The sequence below is a fragment of the Microcebus murinus genome, chromosome 2 (assembly GCF_040939455.1).
Source record: "Microcebus murinus isolate Inina chromosome 2, M.murinus_Inina_mat1.0, whole genome shotgun sequence".
Classification (NCBI taxonomy): domain Eukaryota; kingdom Metazoa; phylum Chordata; class Mammalia; order Primates; family Cheirogaleidae; genus Microcebus; species Microcebus murinus.
In genome coordinates, this window is record NC_134105.1 from 101,472,018 (window position 1) to 101,484,943 (window position 12,926).

Sequence of the window (12,926 nt, forward strand, 5' to 3'; positions counted from 1 at the left end):
TACCTGATCCTCCTCTTTCCTAACTGCCATCGTCAATACTTCCTCCTGAATTTCTTCTCACTCAGTCGTGAACCGCTGAATTCCTACATTCAGCAAAATTTAATGGTCAGCTGTGGGTCAAGCACTGTGCCCAGCCCTGGGGAAGCAGCCATAGGTGAGAGGGTCACAGTCTGACGCTCCAGCCATGAGAGGAAGCACCAAAGGATGAACTACAACTGTGGTGTGTCTTAGAGAGAAATTACAGGTTCTGTGGGGCATGTAAGAACAAGGCCTTCAGCTTCATCAGGGTCATCAAAAAAAAAAAAAAAAAGAACAAGGCCTAACAAGGTCTGGGAGTTCATATTTTTCTGCAGAAATGTGTAGTTTTTCTACTTGACTTGTGATTCAACAGAAGAAAGCATGAAGGCCCTTTTTGCTTTAAATGGGTATAATCTGGAGTCACTGGCAACAACTGAAGAGTAACATCAATCGCAATGGTTGGGTAAATTCCAAAGTTTCTGGATGACTCTCAGTGTGGGGAGGAGGCTCCTTAACTCCTATGAACAGGGTGGATGTTGAGGTTGTCAGCTGGGGCAGGAGAGAAAGACGGGGTGGACTGTGTGACCATGAGAGCTGCCAGACTGGCTTCTATGACCATGTGACACATCCCTTGGTGGATTCCAAGAAATCGCATGGAGATACATTGAGACTATTTAAACAATTGGTCATTTCGGCTATTATGATGTGGGAAAATATGGTCATTGTGATCTCATACTCAGAAGCTGAAGACATCAGGTCATATTTAGGTTACACATTACAAGAGATACTTATAATTTGTAAAAATGACCCATTTTGTAAACTTAAAAAAATCCAGATAGACCATCAATTCTAAGGAGAGGGTTGGAATAGTCGAGGTATTACCGCACTGATCACATTGAAGGGAAACTAAAAAAGCATATGATCATCTCAAAAGATGTGGAAAAAGCTTTAAACAAAATTCTATATTAATTCGTAATAAAAACTCTCAGCAAGGACTAGAAGGGAACATCCTCAATGTGATAAAGGGCATCAAGAAGAAAACCTTAGCGCTAACATTGCACTTAATAGTGAGAAAATGGATGTTTTCTCTCCTACCATGAGGAGCAAGGCAAAGGCAGATCTATGGAGCACAGTGTCCAAAAATACACCCAGAAGATATTTTATTAATTTATTTTAAGCAAAAGGAACAAAGGCAATCGTTTCCACAAATGATGCTGAAACAATTTAACATTTATTTGTAAAAATCAGACCTAATTCTCCATAAAAATTACTTTAAGTTCTTTGAGAAATCTCCATAAGGTTTTCCACAGAGGTTATTCTAATTTACATTCCCAACAAATGTGTGTTAGTTCTTCTTTAAATGTTTGGTGGAATTTAACTATGAGACCATCGAGTTCTGGGCTTTTCTTTGATGGGAGACTATTTATTACTGATTTAATATCCTTACTCATTATTGGTAATTTCAGGTTTTCCATTTCTTCATAATTCAGTTTGGTAGGTTATATGTGTTTAGTAATTTATCCATTTCTTTTAGATTATCTAATTTTCTTCTCTCTTTTTTCCTAGTTAGTCTAAAGATTTGTTAATTTTGTTTATCTTTTCAAAAATATTTTCTTAGTTTTGTTGATTTTTTCCTATTGTTGTATAGTCTCTATTTCATTTATTTTTGCTCTGAGTTTTGTTATTTCTTTCATTCTGCTAACTTTCAGTTTAGTTTGTTCTTATTTTTGTAGTTCCTTGAAGTTTAATATTAGCTTGTTTCTTTGAGATGTTTCTTCTTTTTGATATAGGCACTTATTGCTACAAAATTTCATCTTAGGACTGCTTTCACTGCATCCCATAGGTTTTGGTATGTTTTATTTTTATTTTTGTTTATCACAGATAATTTTTTATTTTCCTTTTGATTTCTTCTGTGACCCACTGGTTGTTTAAGAGCATATTGCTTAATTTCCACATATTGGTGAATTTTACAAGATTTTTCCTATTATTGATTTCTAGCTTCATGTCATTGACTGATATGATTTCAATCTTAAGTTTGTTAAGACTTGTTTTGCAGTGTAATTTATCTGTTTTGGAGAATGTTTTGCATGTGCTTGAGAAGAAAATGTCTTCTGTTGCCGTTGGATGGAATGTTTTGTATATGTCTGTTAGGCCAATTTGGTCAAAAGTGTAATTCAAGCCCAATGTTTGCTTATTAGTTTTTTGTCTAGATGATCTGTTTATTGTTGAAAGCGAAATACAGAGGCTTCCTGCTGTTACTGTATTGCAGTCTATCTTTTCCTTCAGATCATTTAATAATTTCTTTATGCATAAATGCTCTGATACTGGGTGCATATGTAATTGTTATGTCCTGTTGATTATTTGACTGCTTTATCATTATATAATGGCTTTCTCCATATTTTGTATAGTTTTAACTTAAAGTATACTTTATCTGCTGTAAGTGTAGCTACCCCTGCTCTTTCCGTTTAAAATATGCATGGAATATCTTTTTCCATCCTTCACTTTTAATCTATGTGTGTCTTTACTAGTATAGCGAGTCTCTTATAGGTAGCGTATGGTTAGATCTTGGTTTTTTATTTAAAAAAATCTATTCAGCCGCTCTGTGTCATTTGATTGGTTAATTTAATCCACTTACATTCAAGGTAATTATTGACAGATAAGGACTTTCTACTGCCACTTTGTTAATTGTTTTTTAGTTGTTTTGTAGATCTTTTGCTTTGTTTTCATCTCTTGCTGTCTTCTTTGTGATTTGGTGTTTTCTTTGGTGGACTGCTTTGAATCATTTCTTTTTATATTTTGTGAGTCAACTATAGTTTTTTGCTCTGTGGTTACCATGGGCTTATATAAAACATATAAATTTAAAACAGGCTATTTAAGCTGATAGCAACTTAACTTTAATCACAAACAAAAACTACGCTTTCACTCTTCTGACCCACCTTTTATGGTTTTGATGTCAAAATTGACCTTTTTTTGTAAACTGTATTCCTTAATAATTTATTGTAGCCACAGTTGTTTTCAATCTTTGTCTTTTAAACCTTCATACTAGAGATAAAACTGCTTTATACATCACTCTTACAGTTTTATTTATTTATTTTTTTTGAGACAGAATCTCACTTTGTTGCCCAGGCTAGAGTGAGTGTTGTGGTGTCAGCCTAGCTCACAGCAACCTCAAACTCCTGGGCTCAAGTGATCCTCCTGCCTCAGCCTCCCAAGTAGCTGGGACTACAGGCATGCACCACCATGCCTGGCTAATTTTTTCTATATATATTAGTTGGCCAATTAATTTCTTTCTATTTATAGTAGAGACGGGGTCTCGCTCTTGCTCAGGCTGGTTTCAAATTCCTGACCTTGAGCAATCCTTCCACTTCAGCCTCCCAGAGTGCTAGTATTACAGGCGTGAGCCACCACGCCTAGCCTACAGTTTTAGAGTATTTTGAATATGACCGTATATTACTTATACCCTTGAGTATTTTACTTTTATGTTTTATGTTATTGTTTAGCAGCCTTTTGTTTTAACTTAAAGAACTCCCTTTAGCAATTCCTCTGGAGCAGGCCTAGTGATGATGAGTTCCCTTAGCTTCTGTTTATCTGAGAAAGTTTTATTTCTCTGTAATTTCTGGAGGACAGATTTGCCAGGTAAAGTACTCTTTACCTGGAAGGTTTTTTGCCTTCAGAAATTTGAATTTATAATCCTACTCTCTCCTGGCCTGTAGAGTTTCTGCCAATAAATCTACTGATGGCTGTATTGAGACTCCCCTGAATGTGATATTTCTCTCTCTTGATGTTTTTAGTACTCTTTCTTTGTTTTTCATTTTCTATAATTTTATTCATGCGTCTTAATGAATTCCCTTTGAGTTGAAATTGATTGAGACTTATAAAATTCCTGCACCTCGATGCTGTCCTCTTTCCCCAGATAGGGGAAATTTTCAGTCATTATTACCTTAAATATTCTTTTGGGGCTTTTTTATCTGTCTTCTCCTTTAGAAACTCCCGTTATGTATACATTAGTCCTCTTAATAGTGTCTCCAAATTTCTGTAGGCCTTTAAAATTATTTTTCATCCTTTTTTTCTTTTTGCTCCTATAATTGGATAATTTCAAATTTCTTATCATCAAATTCACTGATTCTTTCTTCTATATGATGAAGTCCATTGTTGAAGTTTTCTATTGAACTATTTTAGTTTAGTTATTGTATTCTTTATCTCTATAATTTCTAATTTTTATTGTTTTTATTTCTTTGTCAAACTTCTCATTTTATTCATAAATGGTTTTCCAAATGTCATTTACTTTTTATCTGCATTATTATTTTTTTTAGTTTTCTGAACTTGCTTAAGAAAATTATTTTGAATTCGTTGTCAGTCATTTCATAGATCTTCATTTCTTCAGTTTCCATTATTGGAGTTTTATTGTTTCTTTATGGTGGTGCTGTATTTCCCTGATTTGTCATAATTATTTTGTCATTGCATTGGTGCCTGAGCATTTGGGAATATGGCCACCCCTTCCACATTGCTGATGTTCTTTGGCAATGGTAAATCTTCACTATTTAGTATAGCCCTGGATTGTGGTTAAGTCAGTTGGTGGTGACCCTGCACATTTAGACTTTGCTGTCATATTCCCCAGTTGGGCTGAGCTATTAACTGTGTTTTGTGGTTGAACATCTGGCTGTGTTCTATGGTCTGAGGAGACCACTGACTGTACTCTGACATAAGGCAGAGCTGCTGACTGCCGATTGAGCAGAATTTTTGATTGTCTTTCTTGGATTACCAGTACTACAATTTGGGATCTGTAGTTGGGCAGGGCCATATGCTAAGCTCCAAGACAGAATAGGGTTTCTGGGATTGTTAGTCAACTGCTCAGGGTGGCAGGACCAGAGGCTATGCTCCACAGATATGAATAGACATGAGTTTGTCTCCATTCTTAGGGTAGCTTTGAGCAGAACACACACATTAGGTACTTGGCTACTGGGCCTGGATGACAACAGATGCTCTCCCTGTAGTTAATTGCCACCCTGCCCCTGTTTTCTAGCCTGAAGAAAGTTGAAAGATCACACCGGGGCTTGACTGGGTTGAAGCTTGGCAGCTGGGACTTGGTGAGTCCAGATACTCCCTTTGCAGATAATTTCCATCCTGTCTTTATTTCCTGGCCTAGGAAGTCTCAAGGAGAGCACCAGGACAGAGTATGGAAGCTGACAAGGGATTGAGGCCTGGAAGACCCATCAACCATGCTTTCTGCAGAAATTGCTGTCAGCAATCTTCTCTGGTGCTATGCCTCTGCTGACCAGAATGCAGAGCTACTCTTAAGATCCCTTCACTGGTCACCATGAGCTCAACCCTGTTCTTTGTTTCAAATTAAATACCCTCTTGTGGGACAAGACAAGAAAGTGCCTCCTGTGAAGGGTCTCAGAATGGTGGGGGAGCTAAATGTTCACTTTTAACTCTCTCCTTCCTTTGTAAAAAACCATAGGTTTTGGGAAATTCTCTATGTGTGGAGAATAGATGTGTGGTGCTGTGCTGGCTTGAGGGAGGGGTAACATGGACAAAGTAAAACCTCTCCTCTAACCCTTTGCATGTGGCTGTTCTAAGTTCTGTGGTCCAAGGGGTTGTCTGAGCCTCACTCCAAGTTCTGAGATACTCACAGGGAATTATTGTCTGTGAATAGTTGCTACTTGGGTTTATGGGTGAGGGAAGTGGAGCCAGAGAATCCCTACTCCACCATCTTGCTAATGTCACCTCTAGTATGAATATTTTAATAATAGTAATTCTTCTAATCCATGAACATGGAATATTTGTCTGTTTATTTATATCCTTTTTTTTTTTTCTCCCAATGTTTTATAGTTTTCAGTGTACAGATCTTTTCAGCTCTTTGGTTAAATTTGTTCCTAAGTGTTTTTGGGATATTGTAAATGGGATTATTTACTTGACTTCTTTTTTGGATAATTCATTATTAGCGCATATAAGCACTACTGATTTCTGTATATTGATTTTGCATTGAAGACTTAAAGATAAGATCTGAAACTGTAAAACTATTAGAATAAAATGCAAGGGAAAAGTTTCTTGTCCGGGCAAAATTTTTTGGATTTTGATCCCAAAAACATAGGCAAAAAAATAAAAATTATGCAAACAATTACATCAAAGTAAAAAGCTTTTGCACAGCAAAGGAAACAACCAACACAGTGAAAAGACAACTTAGAGAATAGGAAAAAAATCTGTGAACCATGCATCTGATAAAGGGTTAATATCCAAAATATATTAAAAACTCAAACAATCCAATAGCAAGAAAACAAATCACCCAATTAAAAAGTGGGTAAATGACCTGAAAAGACATTTCCCCAAAGAAGTCATGCAAATGGCCTACAGGTATATACAAAAATATTCACTATCATTAATCATTAGGGAGATGCAAATTAAAATCACAATGAGATATCACTACACACCTGTTATAATGGCTATTATCAAAAGACAAGAGGTAACAAATATTGGTGAAGATTTGGAAAAAAGGGAACTTTTGTACATTGTTGGTGGGAATGTAAATTAGTGCAGCCATTATGGGAAAAGTTTCCTCAAAAAATTAAAAATAGAACTATTATGTGATCCAGCAATCTCACTAATGGGCACATATCTAAAGCAAATGAAATCTATATGTTGAAGAGATAGCTGCATTCTTTTATTTTATGTTCATTGCAGCATTATTCACAGTAGCCAAGATATGGAATCAACGTGGGTGTCCTTCAATGGGTGAATAGATAAAGAAAATGTAGTATATACACACAATAGAATACGATTCAGCATTAAAAAAAAGCCAGGAAATCCTGTCATTTGTGTCAACATGGATGAAGCTGGAGGACATTATACTGAGTGAAATAAGCCAGATACAGGAGGACAAATACCACATAATCTCACTTCCATGTGGAATCTAAAAAAGTTAAGCACAATGAAATAGTGAGTAGAATGGTAGTTACTAGGGGATGGGTGGTGGGGTAAAAAAGATTTGGGGAGATCTTGGTCAAAGAATACAAAATTTCAGTTAGGAGGAATTTATTGTACAACATGATGCCTATTGTTAATAACAATATATTGTATTCTTGAAAATTGCTAAGAGAGTAGATTTTAAGTGTTCTTACCACACAAAAAATGAAAAGTGTGTGAGGTAATGGCTATGTTAATTAGCTCAATTTAGCCATCCTGTAATGTGTGCATAGTTCAAAGCATACATGTTGTACACCATAAATACAGGCATACCTTGGAGATATTGTACTTTCAGTTCCAGACTGCCACAATAAAGCAAATATTGCAATAAAGCATATAACAGTTATGTTTGCACTACACTGTAGTCTATTATGTGTGCAATAGCATTATGTCTAAAAACAACGTACATACCTTAATTTAAAAATACTTTATTGCTAAAAAATGCTGACACAGCATTGGAAAAAATGATGTTGATAGACTTGCTCAATGCAGGGTTGCCACAAACTTTCAAATTATAATAAATGCAATATCTTCCAAGTGCAGTAAGGCAACACACAGCAAAGTGAAGTATATCTTTCTACACAATTTTTATTTGTCAATTAAAAATAAATAAAATAAAATAAAAAATGACTGAGAAGAGCATGATAGCCTATCCGAGCCTTCCCTGTCACCATCAGAAACCTTGTTCTCTATGTTCTAGGAGTATTCATGCTCCCACACGTATCTTGAAAGAACTTTTGGTATCACTGATTCAAAAGAAGTGAATTAAAATTGGAGGCAAAAACGAACTGTAGCCTTTATTATTAATTTGGTGTCTAAAAACAGGTAGCCGGTTCTTTAGGTTTATAGCAAATTAGAAACATTTTCTATAATGAAGTTTTATTTAATATCATTTAACTAAATTTAAACATGTGAATATTAAAATATGAATTATAATTTTCTTTTATTTTTGTTGAATATAAGGCAGTATGTTTTATTATCATATTTGAGATAAAATTCAATGAAGAATACAGCTATAGTATCAAAATTAAATGCAATGGGATAATAGTATTCAGTTTACTGAAGTCTTAACTCTTCCAAAGACATGAAACTACTTCCTTTTATCAAATTTTACAGTCTTAGAATTAATAGTATACATCCTACAATCAGGTAGATGGGTACACAATATTCCCCTCCTCTTCCTCCTTCTTCTACCTAATATCAGTTGTGAGTCTTGTTACCCCTCAAATTCTAAGTCCTTTCTCCACTCTAACGTTTCCTCTGTTCTCCATGGTGCAACATGGGGGCCATGAGGGCCTCTCAGGAGCCTTTCTGTCTTAGACAGGAACTGTCTCCAAACCTCTATCCCTTACTCCACACATCATACTCCCTCAGGCCAATGGTCTTGTCCAGCTGTCACTCCCAGAGAACACCTGAAGTCTCCATTGCTCTTTGGGGCATGCAGTGAAATGGAGGACTGACTTACAAAGCCTGAGGTCTTAGGCTTGAAGCCTTTGTAAACACTTCTGTGATAGTACTCATCTCCCCAGATCAGATATATTTACTTTCCTGAGTGATAGTCCATTTAGGCTGCAAAGTACTCAGGGAAAGAAACATGTCACATACGTCTCCAACTACTACTGTTGAATGAAGTAAGAGGGACAGAACCTGTGAATGAATGAGCAAAGTTGAGCAGCAGGTCCAGGGTGGACCAGAGTGGGAAGTACTTTGGCAGTCACAAGGACATCCTGATTCCACCTTATTAGACCTTTAGGCACATGTCCAGGAAGACTCTGGAGGCAGGTGACTGGGAAGTGTCTGGCTGTCCCCTCCCTGGTTGGGAAAGCAGCAGCATGCTCAGGCTGTGCATCACAGACTCTGCACAGGATAAAAGCGCTCCTGCCCTGGGCTCCTCATCCACAGCCTCCTCAGGAACAGCCTCCTCCTGCCTCCTCTGCACCTGGTGAGTGTCCAGCAGGGGACAGACCCTCAGCTGGGACTGTTTGGGGAAGACAAGCCTAGACTTGAATTGGAACCATCAGAAAGAGGCCCATAGTGGGTGCCAGTGGGGGAGGTGATGGTGAGTGAGGAGCCGCTGTGGCACCTGCCAGGGAGTTGCTGGCCACAAAGGTAGCCACAGGCTCTCAGGATTTCTTCCATTTTTGTTCTGAGCATGTTGTCAGGGATGCATATGGATTCACCTGACACCCTTGAGGATGCTTTATCCAAATGTATATGCCCCCTCCGTGTTCCCATTTCTCTCCCACAGATCTTGGTTTAGGAAGTTGCTTGGTAATGGCGGGGGGGGGGCCGGAGTTTGATAAACTCGCAAATGAGGAGACATCGGTCTGAAGCGTCTGTGCTCAAGTGTTTCTATTATTTTGTTCTAGGTCAAATTCCTGCCAACATGTCCTGCCAACAGAACCAGCAGCAGTGCCAGGCTCCATCCAAGTGCCCCTCACCCAAGTGCCCCCCGAAGAGCCCGGCGCAGTGTCTGCCCCCAGCCTCCGGCTGCGCTCCGAGTCCCGGGGGCTGCTCTGGCCCCAGCTCCGAGGGCGGCTGCTGCCTGAGCCACCACAGGCGCCGCAGGTCCCACCGCTGCCGGCGCCAGAGCTCCGACTCCTGCGACCGGGGCAGCGGTCAGCAGGGCGGGGGCTGCTGCTGACCTGCAGCAGAGACAAGCGACTGAGACGCTGAGACAAGCGACTTCAGAGAAAACAAGAATTCAAGGGACCAAAGAAAACCCCCAACTTGATGCGTCCTTTCTTAGACACCTAATCTCTCTGTCTTGAACTGCACAGCTGAAATGTTCGTGAGGAGGGTTGTACTCTCCCCGGGGGGCCCTGCGCACGGATCTTTCCAGAATCTGAAGGCTCCCCCTGCTCCTGACCATGCTGTCTCCTGTGTCTGACCATGTGGAAAAATAAAGGTTCTTCTCAACAGCACCTCTATCTCACTTGTGCTCTCGCTCTGCCCACTGAAGGCAGCTCAGTGGTCTCCCCTCCCTCAGCTCCTGCAGTCCAGCACGCCGGGCGCTGGCGGAGCGCTGGCTTGGGGCTGCAAGGTCAGTGGGTCGGAGTTTTCCTCCCGCCGAGGGGCTCTGTGGGGGCTTTGAGGGTGGAAGGGTGGGAGGCAGGGCGAGGTGTTGAGAGAGGTTGCTGAAAACGCTCTTGGCAAAAGGCCTGCCTTTCCTTGTGTAATACTGCGGGAGGGATGACCTGACGTGGGAACCCCCAGCCTCTGTTGAGGCTGCCATAGAGCTGAGGTCGCCAGCCCAGGTCAGGAACCGGCCGCACAGCAGGAGGCAAGAGGCGGGCTGGCTGGCGAGGGAGGGAAGCCCCACCTGCCCACCACCTGCACCCACAGCGGCTCCACATCGCTGGCATCACCGCCGGAGCCCCACCCAGGTCAGATCAGCAGCAGCAGCAGACCCAGGAGGGAACCCCACTGCAAACTGCCCCTGCCAGGGATCCAGGTTGCGCCCCTCCTCCATGAGAATCTGGCGCCTGACGACCTGAGGTGGACCCAAGGAGGGGACACCTCTCCATTCTCCCCCGCTTCCCCGCTTCCCCACTCCCTGCGTCTGTGGAAAAACTGCTTTCGACAAAACCGGCCCCTGGTGTCTAAAAGGTTGGGGACAGCGGCTATAAAAGGATCAGAAAACGGAGAAGCATGAGATCAAACAGCCGTGGGGTGGGGAGGTAGAAAGAAGAGTCTGCAGGAGGTCTAGCAAGGCAAACTACAAATAATGGACTTTAGGGAGGGAGGTGAGCTGAAAAGTAATAAATTCTGAACAAATTGTAATTGTAATTGAGGGGTTTCTCTGAAACAATGCTAATGTGAGACTTAGGGCTTTGAGAAAACTGAGAAAAAAGGACGTGAGAAATGTCTCACGGAGTTACAGATGACATACCTGTAAATTTCTTTTAAGAGATTTGAGGTAGAATTGAACTAATTATTATCATTATTTTTGCTGATGAATGTTACTTTTTGAGCTCAACAACAATAAGGGGGCATAGCCATAATACACTTACCTTAAGAACTTAATTGGGGAGCTCCTGCCCCAACTTCAGAATAGGGCAGCATTTATTTACTCCAAACCAAAATGATCATTCTCATGTGAATCATACCATGCTGTTTCACTTTGATAGCTAGATATTTGAAATAATGTCACAGATGAACAAGCGTCTGTTAAACTCAAGCTGTGGTGATTCTTGAAAGAATTTCAGACAGATGAAAAGACATTGTATAACTGTGGCTACAAAGTTGTAATTTTTGAGAGAAGTCAGAGTTTGAGCATGGAATTTTAGGCAGAGAACAAAACCTGTGTGATACTTTGAGAATTCACCTGAATGAAATAAGTTGTTTTGTTATTTCAGTTTTTAAAAGCGACAAACTGGAAATAATATTCTCGGACACATAACTTCTTAAGAAATGGTTATAAAAAGTATGCAAAGGACACTTGACTGGGGGTTGAAGCCAAATCTGCTCTGCCAGGCAAATCATTCAGCTGGCTGAGAAGGGTTACCTGAGAAAGTGGCCACAGAAATGGGGCTTGCATTTGACAGGCTTTGGAATCAGCGTGATAAGCTGCTTGCTCTGAGACACTAGAGACATGCCTGGGAAGTACTCTAAAAGTCAGAATTAAGATACATAACAGAAAAAAAGAAAGAGGATGGGCAAGTTTCTTTCTAGAACCTTCAAGTCAACGTTCAGCTATGTTGAGCACTCAAAGCCACAAACATTGATGAATCTGTGTGAGTGGGCCTAAAATCCATACAAAGCATGTGTATTTCAGGGTGGACAGAGACTGAACTTCATCAACCGAATTCTAGCTGGACATCAGCAACTGGGGAGCAGTGGAGTCTGAATCCAGATTGCTTGGGCTCAAATCCCAGATCTGTTACTTAGTGAGGATAATAATATTTTACCTGGAGTCCTGAGTGGTTTATGTTAATATATGTAAAGTATGCAAACCATTATTTAAATGAGAGCTTTTATTATTTGTCTTTTAATATGAAAACTAAAGAACAAGACTTAGAGTTCAGAAGCTTTTAGATCAAATTTGAGCCCTTAACTACAAAGTACTACCCGGATTCTTGCCGTTAGTAAATCCAATCAGGGTGAGGAAAGAAAGAAGCAGGGTCCATGAATAAAGTTCAGACATGAGACACCAGGGCAGTCACCAGGACAGTCACATGAGTAATCAGGTATGGTCTTCCTAAAGAAAATGGTTCCTGACAGATGAGGTTCCAGTGGGTGGAGAAAAAATTGGTTCTCTAGACTTGATTAGGGTGCATGAAGCCAGGCTGGGAGCCATGAATTCATTTTTTAGTTATTCATTCCACAAATATTTGCTGAGTATATCTTGAGTGCCAGGTGAAGTTCTAGGCATTAGGGATACAATGGGAACAAAGTTCCTGCTCACTTGGAGCAGACATCTGAGTGGGCATGTTCCAGGCTGGTACCTATATTTATTTGCTCTGCATTCAGTTGGATTATCACGCCCTGTGTGTGGTGAGCTCCAGTGCAGGTGGGATAAACCCAGCCTGGGCAAAACTTTAAGGCATGAAAATGGAGAATTTTGTGGGGGCTAAGAAAGGTATCTAGTGACTATTGGCTCCTCAACAGAGCCAAGAGTTTTCGAGGGAAGAAGATAAATTGCTAATGGGAGAAAAGTCAGTGAGTGTTCTTGTTACAACTGTTGCATGACAAATTGCCCTGAAACTTAGTGATGTCTTTGGTTTTCTCAAAATTCTGTGGGTCAGGAATTCAGGAAGGACTGAGCTGGGCAATTCTTGTTTCCTGTATTTGTAGTCAGATGTAGACTGGAGTTGTGGTCACCTGAAGGCTTGGCTGGGCTGGACATTCAAGAAGGCTCACTCAGCTGCTTGGCAGTTGATACTCAATGTTAGCAGGGATCTCTTTTGGTGTTGTCAGTGGTAGGAACTATAACTGTCCTCTCT